We start from the raw sequence: 17,684 nt of genomic DNA on the forward strand, positions 1-17,684 counted from the left end.
AGCATGTCATTTTTTTTATTTTTTTAATGCATTTGTTTATTTTTTACAAGCCATATGTCTGTGCTTTTCTGGTCTTGCTCTGAGCTGAGAGCAGAACACCTCCACACGCTCAGACACACAACAGTCTGTTTTGGACCTCTTTGTGTTTGTACCTCTGATCACGTAAGAGTAGGGTTGCCAACTCCCTGAAAAATAAATAAGGGACACCTCGTGGCCAGGGCCGGGCGACCCAGTTGTCTTCACCCTTCCCAGTGTGGTGAATTTTCTAGCTCTTTTTTTGTGTGTGAAATTATTTTTTTAACCATTTGACTTGAAGTTGATTTAAGTAGATGTGTATTCTTTGTGATATGAACACATGTGAAACAAATGATCATTTAGCCATTTATTTTTAGCTCAAAATGACAACATTAACACATAAAACAGGTCTCTTTCTTAAACAGAAGCCTGTCATGCTTAACTTTTGAGAATATAAGTAAATCTTTCTTTAAAAGAACTCTGTCCTGCTTAACTTAAAATAATAGAAAACAATAGAAAGAAAAATATTCTTGTAACAGTGCACATTTAGTGCATTTAGTACAATTGGCTTCAGTTGAGGTATTATTTCAGCTTTTCTAATGCTAATCAGCTGCTCCTGTTTGTAAACCTGCTTGTTCCCATGATTACGCATCATAACTCATCATCATTATTCATCTATGTATTACTTTTATGTATTAGTCATCTATTTGTTGTAATCATCTATCCTTGCAGTCGTTTATTACACAAAATAAATTATATTATCACACTTCTGGCCACATAGCGCTGATATTCACTGCACATGCCCATATTAACGTTTTCCAGCCAGGTGTTTTCCTTTTCCCATTCTTCCCTTTCTCTGAGGGGAACAAACATTGCTGCTCTAATGCTGGGCTCACACTGTGCGATTTTTGGCCCATTTTGAGCCGATTTTTGAGTGATCGGACCGATTTTGGCCTTCATCGTGCATCGTGTAGTATACGTGGGGTAACGAGAAGTGATTAACACCTCACGACCAGCTCCCGATCATCAATCGCTCGTGAGGGTGTCACCACAGGCGCTCACACTGCTCACGCGCAAACGTAAACGTTGGTGAAAAAGACGGCGCAGCACGGCTGTGCAGCGTGTGATCTGGACACAAGCGATGGAGGCACAACTTGTAGAACTTTGGAAAGCTCATCCGAGCCTTTTCGATGTGGCATCACAAAATTATCACGACCACAACAACCGTGAAAACAGTTGGATTTACATGCTGCTCAATCACAGCTGCCTGATCATGTTTTTCATTAGCAATTTAGCAAAGTTGATGGTGGTGGCGTGTCTGTGTGAGTGTAAGACGGAGAGAGAGAGAGCGCGACAGATTTTCTGTTATAACCTTCATTTTATGGACGCACAGTGTGAGCACTCAGGTCGCATCAGAGCATCGGGCCGTATAGTGTGAGACCTGCATCGTAACCTATGAACTTCTAACCCCTGCGAGTCAATCGTGCAGTTTGAGCAGGAGCTGAATAACGTGACTGAAAAAATCGCACAGTGTCTGCCCAGCTTTAGGTGTACTGTCGTCCGAGACTTGCACCGCAGTGATGGCGTTTGTTTCCCTGTTGGCCATGCTTCTTGTTGTGGTCATCTGTTGTCTTCCGGTATTTTCTCCGTAAGCGACCTTTCCTCGACCAATGAGATGAGCGGTAATCTGAATTGTCATACTCGAATTGTCATAAGTGTGGTGTCAGCTCATTGGTCACAAAGCAGGAGAGGGGCTGGGAATTATGTTTTCAAACAAAGCGTTAATTCCATTAAAAGTTATAGACTACTTTTGATTCTCACTGTATTACGGGACAAAGTGCGTCCCTTATTAGCTCAATACGGGACGTGTACTTTTGTTTCTAAATATGGGACGGTTGGCAACCCTACGTAAGAGAGTGGGCGGCGGGATACTCCAGAGGAGGGAGTAGGCTGGCTGCCCAGTCGGGAGGTTTTTTTATGTTTAGTTTTCTCAATTGAGTGGACACGACACCCTGTTTGGGTGGGCTGAAATAACTGTGTTCTCCTAAAACCTCCCTTGTCTGGTATTCTCTTTGCTACCAGAGTGTCTGTTGCCATCATTCCTGAACCTTAAGAAAACAAACAAACAAAAAAACAGACGAGTTGGGGAAGTAATTTAAATATAAATAATTATTATTGTTACTATTATTGTAGCAACTGTTGTTATCAAAAAGGGAAAAACTAATTTCTCACTGACCATATCTGCAAAGATTAGACCTTGTAGAACAGGGGTGTCAAACTCAAATACACAGTGGGCCAAAATTCAAAACTGGAACAAGGTCGCGGGCTAACGTTAATATTTATTGAAAAAAAAAACTTCCTCCAGATTTAAGAATGAATCTCTTCTTATGGACTCAAACAAGTTTTGCTGAAAAACTGAATATGGAACAAGCAAAGCTTAATACAACAAAAAAAACACACCCAGCACGCCCCTGCGGGCGGTTTATCCTTCAAGCTCGGGTCCTCTACCAGAGGCCTGGGAGCTTGAGGGTCCTGCGCAGTATCTTAGCTGTTCCCAGGACTGCGCTCTTCTGGACAGAGATCTCCGATGTTATTCCCGGGATCTGCTGGAGCCACTCGCCTAGCTTGGGAGTCACCGCACCTAGTGCTCCGATTACCACGGGGACCACCGTTACCTTCACCCTCCACATCCTCTCGAGCTCTTCTCTGAGCCCTTGGTATTTCTCCAGCTTCTCGTGTTCCTTCTTCCTGATATTGCTGTCATTCGGAACCGCTACATCGATCACTACGGCCGTCTTCTTCTGTTTGTCTACCACCACTATGTCCGGTTGGTTAGCCACCACCATTTTGTCCGTCTGTATCTGGAAGTCCCACAGGATCTTAGCTCGGTCATTCTCCACCACCCTTGGGGGCATCTCCCATTTTGACCTCGGGACTTCCAGGTTATACTCGGCACAGATGTTCCTGTACACTATGCCGGCCACTTGGTTATGGCGTTCCATGTATGCCTTGCCTGCTAGCATCTTGCACCCTGCTGTTATGTGCTGGATTGTCTCTGGGGCATCTTTACACAGCCTGCACCTGGGGTCTTGCCTGGTGTGATAGACCCCAGCCTCTATGGATCTTGTACTCAGAGCTTGTTCTTGTGCTGCCATGATTAGTGCCTCTGTGCTGTCTTTCAGTCCAGCTTTGTCCAGCCACTGGTAGGATTTCTGGATATCAGCCACCTCCTCTATCTGCCGGTGGTACATACCGTGCAGGGGCCTGTCCTTCCATGATGGTTCCTCGTCTCCCTCCTCTCTCTTGGGTTTCTGCTGCCTGGGGTATTCACTGAGCACTCGGTCAGTTGGGGCCATCTTCCCAATGTATTCTTGGATGTTCGTTGTCTCATCCTGGACTGTGGTGCTGACACTCACCAGTCCCCGGCCCCCTTCCTTCCTCTTAGCGTACAGCCTCAGGGTGCTGGACTTGGGGTGAAACCCTCCATGCATGGTAAGGAGCTTTCTTGTCTTTATGTCAGTGGCTTCTATCTCCTCCTTTGGCCAGCCTATTACCCCAGCAGGGTACCTGATCACGGGCAGGGCGTACGTGTTGATGGCCCGGATCTTGTTCTTACCATTCAGCTGACTCCTCAGGACTTGCCTGACCCTCTGCAGGTACTTGGTGGTTGCAGCTTTTCTAGCGGCCTCTTCATGGTTCCCATTCGCCTGCGGGATCCCCAGGTACTTGTAACTGTCCTCTATGTCTGCAATGATGCCTTCTGGTAGTTCAATCCCCTCAGTTCTGACTACCTTCCCTCTCTTTGTTACTGTGATATTATTCTGTTATCATATGTTACCTTATATATGTAATCAAAAGTAGTTGAAGTATGATACTGCTGTAGATCATATTATACCCTTTAACATAGAGTGTGTGATCAGTATGTAGTCTTAGTTTGCATTATACTTCTGACCTAAAAGAGTGTGAAAATCATTAGATCTATTGGATTGACCTGTATTACTCGACACTGTTGAATGTGTTACACTGTTTCTTGACATTTCATACTGCTGAATCATGAAGAGAATGTTGTGTGCAGAGGACCTTGTGCCGATAATAGAAGAGACAGACCACATTCCACACCCCCACCTTACAGAAAGCAGAGAAACAACTGCCGAGGTCATAACTTAGGCGCTGTAACAGAGAAAGAATGTGATGTTTTGGCTTTTACGACTAGCTGGGGGCCACTAGAGACTATAAAAAGCTGAGCAACCCGTCACCATTTTGAGACATGTGCCTGACCCTCTGGTAGCATCTCTCCCGTCCGGACGTTGTAATGCTCTGACTGTTGAATTGTATGGAAATAAATGATTGTTGATTGAGCATTGATACACCGAGTATTGTCCTTCCTTCAGCCCAAAGATTCAAAGAATTGGGAGAATTCAACAACTTGGTGCCGTGTGACCCGGATCTTTGGTGTGCTGAGGAGGTGTAGATTTGGCCTTTGGTGAGATCGTGGGGCAAAGTGAACAGAAGGCCGGCCTAAAACAGAAAGGTAAGCACAGCCTGTTGTATTATAAATACCAAATGTGCATATTGGGCTTTCCAAATTAATCTGTTCGCTGAGTCACATGTATTTTCACAGTAAATTTGTCGGTGTCTGGTTTTTGGCGCGAGAAACTAATAAGACACTACGTTGAGCTAGTTGCAGTAAACTGCTTCTACCGAGAAACTAATAAGATACTACGTTGAGCTAGTTGCAGCCACTTTACCTTCCACATTTAATTTTGTCTAATACTGGCTTCTGTAGCAATAATACATTAGAATTTCTTCTGAAGACGCGGCCATTAGTTCAGTACATTGAAGTCGAGGTTTTGGAGTTGTTTATGGTGTCGGTAAAGTCCTGGCTCTTGCCGGCTATGAAATAGAAGTTGATTTAAGGAAAAGCAGATGCTGGCTCACGGTGCAGTTGAACACTGGCAACGCGGAAGCGAAACACGTCCGTAGGTTTGGTTTATGATACGGCCGTGGAGTGCAGTAGTGGTTGGTGCTAGTTTTAGTACATTGGATAGAGGTTTGACGGTGGTTTGTGGCGTCAGTCGAGTCTCAAGGGCTGCGGTCATAAAACAAAGTAAAATTTTACTTGCCAAGAAGTACATAGAGCAAAACCTGGTTTATGATGTCAGGTATAACTTCGGGGATGCAAGCATCACTTTTATGATGCGACTTTGCCCCGTTGTGGCGGTCATAAGCGCAGAGAAAGGGGTATTTTGGTCTATGGTGCAGTGTGCTTTAAGAAGATCTAATAGTTGAGCTCAGAGGTTTCTGTGCAAATTTCTGCTGATGAGAGGCGCTCTCTGTGTGTGCTTTTTGTGTGTGTGAAGTCTGAACACAGTGACAGTGACGGTTGATGTGTTTGATTAGGAGGACGCTAGAGCAAAGACACATTTTAGGATCAAAGGTTGATGCCTAGTGTACCTGTGGAAATAATTTTGTTCATGGTTTGGCAACCCCCCTGTCTGTAGATGTGCAGGCAGGTTAAGTGCCGAGGTGGCGACTTGGGAACTGAGGACTCCCGCATAGCTACGGAATAACACTGGGACCGCAGCGTAATCGCGGGTTCACATTTATTCCGGACTAGAACAAGACACATTTTGCGAACAAAGGTTGAGTCTAGATTAGTAAAGAAATATAAAAAGGTTGAATTCCTCATTTCAGTGGTTGAAATTGTTGTGTGCCTGTCCCCTGACGAGTGTGAAATTAAAATAAAGAGGGAATTTGGAGCCACATAGAGATAGACGGGCATAATTGGGTGTATTACTCTGTGGTGTAATAAAAATAAAAAGGAGAGATAGTAAGAGGTGTGCAGTGGAGAATTATGGAGGAGTAGAGAGAGGAATGTGTTGGGAGACTGGCGTACAGTTTACGCTGTCAAGGTAGGCGTGTGGCCTGCTTATCTGTTTAACATGTGATGAAAATGAAATTAAATAAATCTCTTAGTGTGTTAATACAGGAAGCTGCGGACCTGGACCAACTGCCCCCACAAGCACAGCGGCCGAAGCAAAATTATAGGTAATGGGAACCACACCCAGCACGAATCAGCAGCTGTGAAACAGACAGCAGCAAGGAGAGAATTAGAGGAGAAATTAAGAGAAGTTTTAACACATAAAATTGGGGCCAACGGACTTGTGGAGGTTGGGAAGGCGTCCGGAGCATCACAACAAAAAGGTGAAACAAAAACACGCACAAGCAGAGAAATCTGAGAGAAAGGCTCCTTTTAAGGTAACGCCTAGTTTGAGAAAAGATAAAATTAACCTGCCTGCCTACAAATGCACACACACGCAATGAAGAAACAGCTTACACTCATGAACACGTGAAGATTTTCCAGCAAGGCTAAAGCAGCGAAACTTAACATACACCTGTTGTTAAAGGATAAATACATTACTGACAAATAAACTCTCTGGGTTGCAGGACAACAATTTAACTTCAAAGAAAAAGACACTGGTCTGACCAACCAGTGAAGACATGACAAATTTAGTGGTAAAAGATTCAAATTGTGACATGTTTTCTGCTGATTGATTGATACAAGTGATTACTGAATGAAAGAAAATTTCTTTTTGGGCTTTTAAACATGATCTTAAGAATTTTAACAGGTGCATGTTGTCCTGTCAACTTGGTGGGTTAGGAGTTGATTATATCGGGAGAGAAAAAACAAAAAAAAAAAAAGGGGGAGAGAAGGCTGACACAGGGCCTGGTCCCGGTGTTTCTCCCCTCTCGTTGTAATACAGCCAACACAACATCATTTTCCTGTTCGTTTGCTTTTGTTTTTGCCTGTTTTTGTTTTTTGTTTTTTCTCTATATATATTTAATTACAGGCTGCTTTGCCGGCCCTGAAAGCCGAGGCTGACTGGACTCCTGCTCTCCCCCATACGTGACACTGACCAAATGCTGCAACAGCTGGACCCACAACAACGACCTGAGAATGTCAACAGACCTGCAGGAATGTGATCTCATGCAGCCGAGACGGAGAGCACTAAACCTAAGGCCCGTTTCACTACACGGGGGAAAATTCCCAGACTGCGTCAGCTGACAGAGCTCAGCTGTGACGAGACGCCCGCCAAGCCCGAATGAAAAGTAAGGCCGAGCGAAAGAATGCTGACCTTGATAACTTTGCATTCACACTGTGCAGGACAGTGATGGACCAACACGGATGATCGGGCGGCAAAAAGGGCGTGACCGAGACAAGAGGAGTAACTGAGGACAGAAGGCACCTCAGAATGGACAAAAAACACAGAAGAAGATGCAGGTTTCACCTGCGGTGAACATCGACACTGGAGAAAGGACTGCCCCAATTGGGGTCAGAACCAGGATGGACAGAACTTTGAGCAGCAGCAGCAGCAATGGTCGCAAACAAACTGAAAAGGAGGGGGGCAGGACCCCAGGGCATGCTTCAGGCAGTGGTTTACCCAGAACACCAGAACAGGAAAGTGATGAAAAAACACACACACACATACACACACACACACACATTGGAATGCTGATTCACTGAGAAGTGATCCACATACACACACACACGCTGATGCAATGAAGAATGCTTTGCTTATGCTGATATGCAAAATGCTGCACACAAACATCCCAATGCATAATTTTTATGAGGAGCCATTGATTTCCATTGATTACTTAGAATGTGTTATATGTCACCCAGAGGGCATTTGTGTAGATTTTAGGAATAAGGTCTAAAACGGTTTGGTTATGAAAACAATGTCTGTGCGTGATGTCTGTTTATGGCTCAAGGCCTTGACTGAATTCTTTGCTGTGCTTCACACAGCCCTGATGAGGAACAGTGGCACAGAGTGAAAATGATGAATTAATAGTGTAAGTTTAGGTTGGAGTACGGCATTTTCTGTGATTGAGATTAATTCAAGGAGGAACAAAAGGTGTTATGGCACCTGAGGTTCTCATTCCCACACAATATTGTCCCGGCAGGAAGCAAAACATTCCTGTGAATTTCTGGTTGATTTTTTGGTTTTGCTTAGCGCTAGCTTGATGTTATCAGTGAGCTTTGGCTTGTGTTCTTTCTCGTAAGCAAGAGAGGGATAGCTTTATGCTGGACATGTCTGCAACGGGCCCTAGTTTGTGTTATTTTAGTAGTATTTTGTTGGTTATGTCTGTTTTCGTTTTTGTTACAGTGCACTGAGATAAGAAAATCTGAGAGGTGTGATCCACCGGTGGTGATATGTTGATATTTTGTGAGTTCATGATTTAACAATCAGCTCTTTAAACCAGGCCTGAAAGATTGAAATTTAAAGCGCTATAAAATATTATTACTGTAAACAGTTGCAAAGTGCGCTTCTCCATGATTGTAATTGGCTTGGGAGAAATTCACCTATAGGGAACACTGATCTAAAAGGATTGCACCGAGTCAATCCGGTCCAAAAAACAACAAGGAATTGTTTTCCTTTTAAAATGATGACGTCATCTTGCTGGTGATGGAGGCTCGAATAGGTTGCGCGTGAGACTCGGTTATCAGCAACATCTGGTATGAATGTGTGTGGAGGTATGCATGTGAATGGACTGTGATGGACTGACGACTAAAAGCTTTGACTGACTTGATACTGAGACAATGACTGCACCCACTTTAGGATTAGTAAATGCCAATAAACAATTCACCCAGCCGACAAGAGAAGGGTGGATGCTTCGCTTTGTTTTGTTTTGTTTTTTCAGGAGCAGGAGGATAAGAGAGACTGGAGGAGGAGACTGTAGCTTCACATAAGTATGAACTGCAGACTTAACACTTTGGTTGCTGATTTTGAGTTACTGATGTTTGCATTAAGAAAACTGTGCTATATTAGCTGTGTTTTGATTAAGGTATCATGTTATATTATTGGGAATGCCAAATGCTACAGTGGAGATAACTATTGATATCACTCATGACTCGAATATGTTACTATTAACCACAGCAGGCCACTGTAAAAAAGTCAATTAAATTTTATAGAGGAAAATCGCCAAAACCTTAACAATACCTATGAATGACTGGCCACATTCAGAATAGAGATATGCCATAACAAACATTGGTCCACGTGATTTAGGTTCTCATTTGAAATAGTAAGTTATTAGATGTAGAATATAATTGACAGGGACATTTGATAGGATGTGGTACTGCAAAAGAACAAGAGCAAAGTAAAGAAAGAAAACCTATTGTGTTTAGTTTGGATAAATTCAGATTAAAATGTACCATTATGCTCAGAGGATCGATATGAAATTCAATATATGCTAATTTTGTAGGAAGTACATGACTGATAACTGTTCTGTCCTGAGCTTTTGTTTCTATAGCACCCACTTGACTACACCAACAGTTTCTCGCCACCAACAGGGGGTATTTGCAAAGAATAGGGAGGAATATCATCAAAACTGGGAAAGGTAAGCCCTGAAGGGGGTGATGACACCATAACTTTCACTTATGGTCAAATTCTTAAAATTTGACCCCAAACTGGAAAATTCTTCAAACATTTAGAGACAGAGTGGATAAACATAATGTCGCAAACCACATAAGGATGGAGCATTTGAATCAATAAGATGGTGAAATAACACGCAGTAAAATGTGGATCATGTTGATTATGTTTATTCCAGTGTGCAGAGGAGTCAATTCCCTTCACAAAGTTTATAAATTCACTTGAACCAAAATTAGGAGCACCCGGTGCTGCAAGAGTTAATAGTCACAATACCCAAGGATAAGCACAAGAGCATGACTGATATGATGGGACTGGGATTTTGCTACACTTAATTATTGCAGACACAACTAAAACTAGAACTGTAACTAATCAAAACTAAACTAAACTAGCAAACAATTGGTAAAAACTGATTAAAACTGATATAAAATTGAAAATCTGAAGTCGAAGCTAAATAAAAATAAAAACTGATGAAAATTGCAAAACTATTACAACCCTGGTCCAGACTAAGATGGTGTTGGACATCTTCAGGGCAGAAAAGGGTTGGTGTGACCAAGGTGTGGTTTGGCTTGTTGTATGTACATTTCAAAAGGTTACAGCTCTGGATGGACCAGTTACCTGGGCATGGAAGGATGACAGACTTTATTACATAAGGAGAAGGGAAATGTCCGGGATTGAAGATACTTTCTGAGATATGATGTCACTAACCTTCTCTTTTAAGTGCCTAGCTCCGGTGAATTGACACATGGGAGTGTGTCAAAAAGGGGGAAGTTGAGTCCGAACATCAAACAATGGTTTTATGAACATCTTAAGACGTTATTTCTGTGTTTAATAAATTAGCTATGGTAAAACTTAAGCTTATAATGTGTTAGACTTAGAAAGGGTTCATTAATTTTTGATTACTTTTACACACACATAGATTATGATTAGAATAGGTCCTGAACATAATATTTTAAACCAAATTTGAATCATTAGAACAACAATGGATAACAATATTAGATTATTAAGCCTAGGGAGAGAGGTGTTTTGGTTTTCTGTCTCTTGCAGAGAAAGGAACGGACACCAGACGGGGACACGGAGATGTGAGGACCCTTCACAGCAGAGACAGATGTGGGGACTGCCGAGACAGCAACTGGGGTCAAGTGTCATGACGTTTGGGCTCCTGGAGAAGATGGATCCCACAAACACAGCAATAACCATGAAGGGGTTGGCGAAAACCAGGAACACCAGACCAACGAGGTTCGAGAGGCTCTTGGCAAAAAGGGGGACACGGCGGTGACCCCAAAACACACAGATCTTTGTTTGAAATCGGGGCAGAATAATCCCCAGAACTGTGCAATGACTAAAGGGTGGTCTAACCCCGGAGGTCGAAGAAAGAAGCTGAGAATCACCCAACTGGAAGACACTGGTAGCTGCAGCAATAAAAATAAAGGTTAAAAGCTCCTTAGACAGAGGTTCTAGTCTAAGTACATTTGAAAGGTATAAGGGGGCATTAAGAAGGGGGTGGAAAACTGGAGCACCAAAATAAAGCTGTGGGAGAATTGGGGAGTGATGGGAGTGTCATCTGTAACTGCTGTTATGGTTGTAAATCTAACTTTGCTTGCATCTGAACTGCGTGAACACAGAGGTCATCCCACATATGGTCCACCCGTTAAAGGGGGACAGAGGGCCTCAGGACCAAGAAGAACTGGACCTTGCAATGCTGGAGTGTATGTTGTAAGTGATCTCTTTGAAGAAAAGAGATCAAAGGGGGAATTGTGATATTATTCTGTTATCATATGTTACCTTATATATGTAATCAAAAGTAGTTGAAGTATGATACTGCTGTAGATCATATTATACCCTTTAACATAGAGTGTGTGATCAGTATGTAGTCTTAGTTTGCATTATACTTCTGACCTAAAAGAGTGTGAAAATCATTAGATCTATTGGATTGACCTGTATTACTCGACACTGTTGAATGTGTTACACTGTTTCTTGACATTTCATACTGCTGAATCATGAAGAGAATGTTGTGTGCAGAGGACCTTGTGCCGATAATAGAAGAGACAGACCACATTCCACACCCCCACCTTACAGAAAGCAGAGAAACAACTGCCGAGGTCATAACTTAGGCGCTGTAACAGAGAAAGAATGTGATGTTTTGGCTTTTACGACTAGCTGGGGGCCACTAGAGACTATAAAAAGCTGAGCAACCCGTCACCATTTTGAGACATGTGCCTGACCCTCTGGTAGCATCTCTCCCGTCCGGACGTTGTAATGCTCTGACTGTTGAATTGTATGGAAATAAATGATTGTTGATTGAGCATTGATACACCGAGTATTGTCCTTCCTTCAGCCCAAAGATTCAAAGAATTGGGTGATCTCAACATTACCATCCGACTACACTTCTCCAGTCCAAACGACATTCCAATGTCATTGCTGTATAGCCTGGTAGTGTGGATCAGTGAATCGATGTCTCGTTCACTCTTGGCATACAGCTTGATGTCATCCATGTACAGGAGGTGGCTGACAACTCAGAGGATCAATATGAAATTCAATATATGCTAATTTTGTAGGAAGTACATGACTGATAACTGTTCTGTCCTGAGCTTTTGTTTCTATAGCACCCACTTGACTACACCAACAGTTTCTCGCTACCAACAGGGGGTATTTGCAAAGAATAGGGAGGAATATCATCAAAACTGGGAAAGGTAAGCCCTGAAGGGGGTGATGACACCAGATGACATCATGTACAGGAGGTGGCTGACAACTGCTCCGTTCTGTAGTCGGTATCCGTAGCCAGTCTTGTTAATGATCTCACTGAGGGGGTTCAGGCCTATGCAGAACAGCAGTGGGGACAGAGCATCTCCTTGGTAGATCCCGCACTTGATGGTGACTTGTGCTATGGGCTTGGAGTTGGCCTCTAGTGTTGTACGCCACATCCCCATTGAGTTCCTGATGAAGGCTCTTAGGGTCCCATTGATCTTGTGCAATTCTAGGCATTCTAGCTTCCATGTAGTACTGAGGCAGGTTATTGGTCGGTAGTTGGAGGGGACCGGTCCCTTCTTGGGGTCCTTGGGGATCAGGACCGTCCGGCCTTCGGTTAGCCATTCCGGGTGTCTCTCGTTAACTAGCAGCTGGTTCATTTGTGCTGCCAGACGCTCGTGGAGTGCAGTCAGCTTCTTCAGCCAGTAGGCGTGAACCATGTCGGGCCCTGGTGCTGTCCAACTCTTCATACTGGAGACCCTTTCTTGGATATCTGCCACTGTGATGGTTACTGGACCCTGTTCAGGGAGGTCGCTGTGGTCTGCCCTCAGATCCACTAGCCACTGAGCATTGCCGTTATGGGTTGCGTCCTTCTCCCATATGCTCTTCCAGTATTGCTCCGTCTCTTATTGTTCCCTTGCCACTGAGAGTACACCTTTGCTGGTTCTGTGGAGAACAGCTGGTTTATTCTCCTGCCTTCTATCTCTCTGGTGTACCTCCTCAAGCGGCTGGCCAAGGCTGTGAGTCTTTGCTTGGCAGTTTCCAAGGCCTCAGGTATGGACAGCTTGCTGTATTTCTTAGGCACCTTATTTGTCGCACCTTTCTGCAACTCCGTTAGTTGGCTAACCTCCCTCCGTGCTACTTTGATCTTGCCCTCTAGCCTCCTTCTCCATGGAGGGTGCTGCCCCTTGTCGCTGTTCAACTTGTAGCCAAGCATCTCACTGATCACTGCTGCCGTATTGTAGATCAGCTTGTTAGTGTCGGTAATCGTGGTTGTAGGTATTGCCCGTAGTGCTGCATTAACATCATCTAGCAGACCTTCTGAGGGTACTTCACGTAATCTTGGTAACCGGCTACGGGGGATCCAGGTTTCAAGCTTGGCCATGATCCTATTTTTCAGGTCAGTTCCTCTCGCACTCAACGATCCTTCTCCTATCGCACTTGGGGCTATGTACCCAATCTCGGGTGGGGGTGATGATATCGTCCCCCTGACCTGGCGTCCTGACTCCTCCTTGCCGTAGCATTTGTGTTGTACCTCGTCAATCTCTAGCTGTGAGAGCAGTCCCTTCTTTCGAATGTTGGAACACTGAGCTACTAGTTGTTTCGCCGTCATTGTGGATGTTGGGTATCGAAGAATCCATAGGTCCCTCATCCTATTCATGTAGCCCCTTCCGCCGGGGTTACTTGCGTAGTAGCATTCCAACAACGCCCTGTTTTCGTCTCTTGCCCACCGATGCCTTCTTGTTCCAGTAGCCCACTTTTCGTCAGGGTGCCCTGGTTCCTCAACACCTGACGCGGACCTTGTTGATCCGGGCGACGTCCGAGCCGGCATGCCTTCATATTTATCTGTCTCGCTCATGTCTGCGGTAGGCTTGCGTAGCATAGGGGGTCTAGCCTTAGGACCCTTACTGGATACAGACGCCCCAGGCAGTAATCGAACTTGCGATCCTCTGTTCCAAAGGCGTGTAGTCTAACCACTACGCTATCCAGCTGCTTATATATATATATATATATATATATATATATATATATATATATATATATATATATATATATATATATATATATATATATATATATATATATATATATATATATATATATCTTCTTCCACTTCAATGGCTGTGCGAGGTTGTTGGATATTCGTGGGAACTGGTACACGCTGTCGTATACGCCGGTCAAGCACATCCCGAACATGCTCAATGGGTGACATGTCCGGTGAGTATGCTGGCCATGCAAGAACTGGGACATTCTCAGCTGCCATCTGCCCTGAACAATGTGAACCATGATTCATCCGTGAAGCGCACACCTCTCCAACGTGCCAGACGCCATCGAATGTGAGCATTTGCCCACACAAGTCTGTTACGGCGACGAGCTGGAGTCAGGTCAAGACCCCGATGAGGACGACGGGCATGCAGTTGAGCGTCCCTGAGACGGTTTCTGACAGTTTGTGCAGAAATTGTTTGGTTGTGCAAACCAATTGTTCCAGCAGCTGTCTGGGTGGCTGGTCTCAGACGATCTTGGAGGTGAACCTGCTGGATGTGGAGGTCCTGGGCTGGTGTGGTTACACGAGGTCTGCGGTTGTGAGGCCGGTTGGATGTGCTGCCATATTCTCTGAAACGCCTGTGGAGACGGCTTATGGTTGAGAAATGAACATTCAATGCACGGGCGACAGATCTGGTTGACATTCCTGCTGTCAGCATGCCAATTGCACGCTCCCTCATTGCTTGTGGCATCTGTGGCATTTTGCTGTGAGTCAAAACTGCACATTCCAGGGTGGCCTTTTGTTGTGGGCAGTCTGAGGTACACCTGTGCACTACTCATGATGTCAGATCAGCATCCTGATGTGGCACACCTGTGAGGTGGGATGGATTATCTCAATATAGCAGATGTGCCCACTACCACACATTTGGACTGATTTGTGACCACTGTTTGGGAGGGATGGTTATATTGTGTATTTGGAATGAATTTTAGGTCTCTACGTCCATCCCATGGGGAATGGGAGCAGTAACAAAGGTGTTGCGTTTATATTTTTGTTCAGTATATATATATATATATATATATATAATGGATACTTTATTGATCCCCATGGGGAAATTACTTGTTTTTCTCTGCATTTGACCCATTCACTCAGTGAAGCAGTGGGCAGCCCACTAAGCAGGCGCCCGGGGAGCAGTGTGTATGGACGGTACCTTGCTCAGGGGTACCTCAGGGTAGCCGTTAAGTGGATTCGAACCGCCGACCTTCCGATCATGGGGCGACCACTTTACCTACTGAGCTATCCCTGCCATATATATATATATATATATATATATATATATATATATATATATATATATATATTAGGGGTGCAACGATACACAAAATTCACGGTTCGGTTCGGTTCGATACTTTGGTGTCATGGTTCGATATTTTTTCGATACAAAAAAAAAATGTTCATGCCTTTTTAATTTGTCATTTATTAAAATTATAAATATATATTTTAACACAAAAGTACAGTTTTTAAATTTAACCCTAACCCTTGTGCGTGTTGTTTTTTAGCTCGTCATATTGCAGCCACAGAAATTCTTTTGTCCATGAAACCATAAAGCTGCACTTTCTTTTTGCCTTATAGTCTGATTTGTCATAACTTCTCCGTTTTGTGGTAAGCTTTTCTTTGGCTGTCACTTCTTCACCCTGACCTGTCTTATTTGGCTCAGCAGAACTAAAATATATATCTGTCTGTGAAGGTTCTCAATCATCCAGGTCATCGTAGTGAAATATATATCCTGCCGCACTCACATAAGCTCAGCGATTCTCTGCGCGATCAACCTCTCACATGTTTAAGCTGCGGGAGATTTCACTTGTCATGTTTGCATAGTAAGCTAACGATTAATAAGACGATGTCAGAGGAATTGGTGCACAAATTATCATCACTCACAGATCAGTGCTGTTGCTCTCTATACACAGTTCGCGCGATTGCAAAGTGAAAGCAAAAAAACAAGCGCAAATTCAAACACGATTTCAACATGTCACATATTGACAGTGGCTCACCCAATGACATAATTACCCAGCTACATTTCTGAAAGAATGCAAAAGCATTGACATATATTTTTCCTTCCTACAATAGCCCGACAGGCAGGGGAGAGATAGCCCCGGGACGTCGGGCTAGCGATATTGCGAGCCCTGTATCTGATTGAGGAATCACTCATCTTTGGAAAAGAGAGTTTATTACAGAGAAATGTCTCTTTCCAAAATAAAAGCTATACTATCCGCTTCTTCTGGGCTATATTCTCAGCAGCATATTAAACATATCAGGTCTCCATAAGGAGAATCCTGTGCTAACAGCTGTCTAAATGACTCGGCTAAAGTTTGTAGCATGCATGCTTGTTGTTTTTGTCTTTGCACTAGGATGATGTCGGTGTAAATGTGCAGTCATATTCGTTGTGTTCCCACTAGTGCTTTCAGGTTAATCTCGTTGAAATAACCTTAACGCCACAACACGGCAAATCTCCGTTAACGAGCTACCCTATACAGAGGGGCTAGACGGCCAACACGTTAACGAGCTAACTGCGCTAACACACTAGCTCCCACCCATGTAATTGAGCATTGCATGGCACATCCAACATACTGTTTTACTTTAGTCCATGACTCGCTTACCTTCAGGGTCATACGTCACATGAAAACCAAAATAATTCCAAACGCCAGATCTGAATGAGGGTGGGGAGGTCCACTTCTGTCTCGCTAGCTTGCCCTGCGCTCTTCCTTCTGACGATGCTGTCTGTGTTGAGTGCTCAGTGAATCTGCGTTCGACTACTCCGCCTAGGCTGCACTCTCGAGCCTAGGCGGAGTAGTCAAATGCAGATTCACTGAGCACTCAACACAGACAGCATCGTCAGAAGGAAAGTTGATAAAATAAATTACAAATTTTGTATTGTTCTTTTTTTTTCTCCCCTTTGGTTTTCTTTCTTTCTCTCCCCCTCTTTCTTTCATTCTTTCCCCCTGTCCTATCCCACAGTCATGTCTGTCCCGTTTGCAACTGAAAATAAAATAAATTCATAATTATAATAAAGGTCAATCAAATGGACCAATATGATGATCCACTTAAAATAAATCCTCTTGGCATCTTTCTTGGCCTCAAGACAACAATTCTGATGGCTATAGATCCAAACGGGACACAAAAAAAAAAAAAAAAAAAAAAATTGAAAAAAAAAAAAATTGAAAAAAATTGTATTGTTCGATACATATGCGTACCGAACCGAAAGCACTGTATCGAACGGTTCAATATCGATACGAATATCGTTGCACCCCTAATATATATATATATATATATTAATATATATTAATTATATAATAATTTGGTATGGCTTCGCGGGCCAAATGTAATTAGGGTGCACGCCAAATTTGGCCCGCGGGCCAGAGTTTGACACCTATGTTGTAGAATAATACCTTATTCTGTGGTTATGCTAATCAAAGAGTTGCAACGGTTACACGAGGAACATTTGGCAGAGACCAAAGTGAAGAACTTCAGGAGCGTCTCTGCCTCAGGCACTGGGCAGCTTGCAGACACTAACTGAATTATTAATTTATTTTTTTTATTTTTTAAAGAATCCAAAATTTTATTTCAATATTATTGCACGATTGAACCATAAATGCTACACGTGTTGTTATTGTCTGTGACATGTTAATGTCATGTCACATCAGATTAAAGCTGATTCTGAGTGCTTGAAGATAATGTGAGGCCATCAGTCAGAAGGTTGAAGCTGGTTAAATGGACCTCTCAAAAGATGATCGTAA

At 43.5% G+C, this 17,684-nt stretch overlaps 1 long non-coding RNA gene across 1 annotated transcript; it reads left to right on the forward strand.

Moving 5' to 3' along the window:
* The first annotated feature begins 3,835 nt into the window (after positions 1-3,835).
* Positions 3,836-13,130, forward strand: LOC146661228 (uncharacterized). Its single transcript, XR_014913587.1, has 3 exons — positions 3,836-4,546; positions 6,867-11,944; positions 12,182-13,130. It is a non-coding gene; the product is annotated as an uncharacterized LOC146661228 (long non-coding RNA).
* Positions 13,131-17,684: the final 4,554 nt, after the last annotated feature.

The sequence above is a fragment of the Rhamphochromis longiceps genome, linkage group LG10 (assembly GCF_057381845.1).
Source record: "Rhamphochromis longiceps isolate RC_006_pf linkage group LG10, R_longiceps_female_GT1.1, whole genome shotgun sequence".
Lineage (NCBI taxonomy): Eukaryota > Metazoa > Chordata > Actinopteri > Cichliformes > Cichlidae > Rhamphochromis > Rhamphochromis longiceps.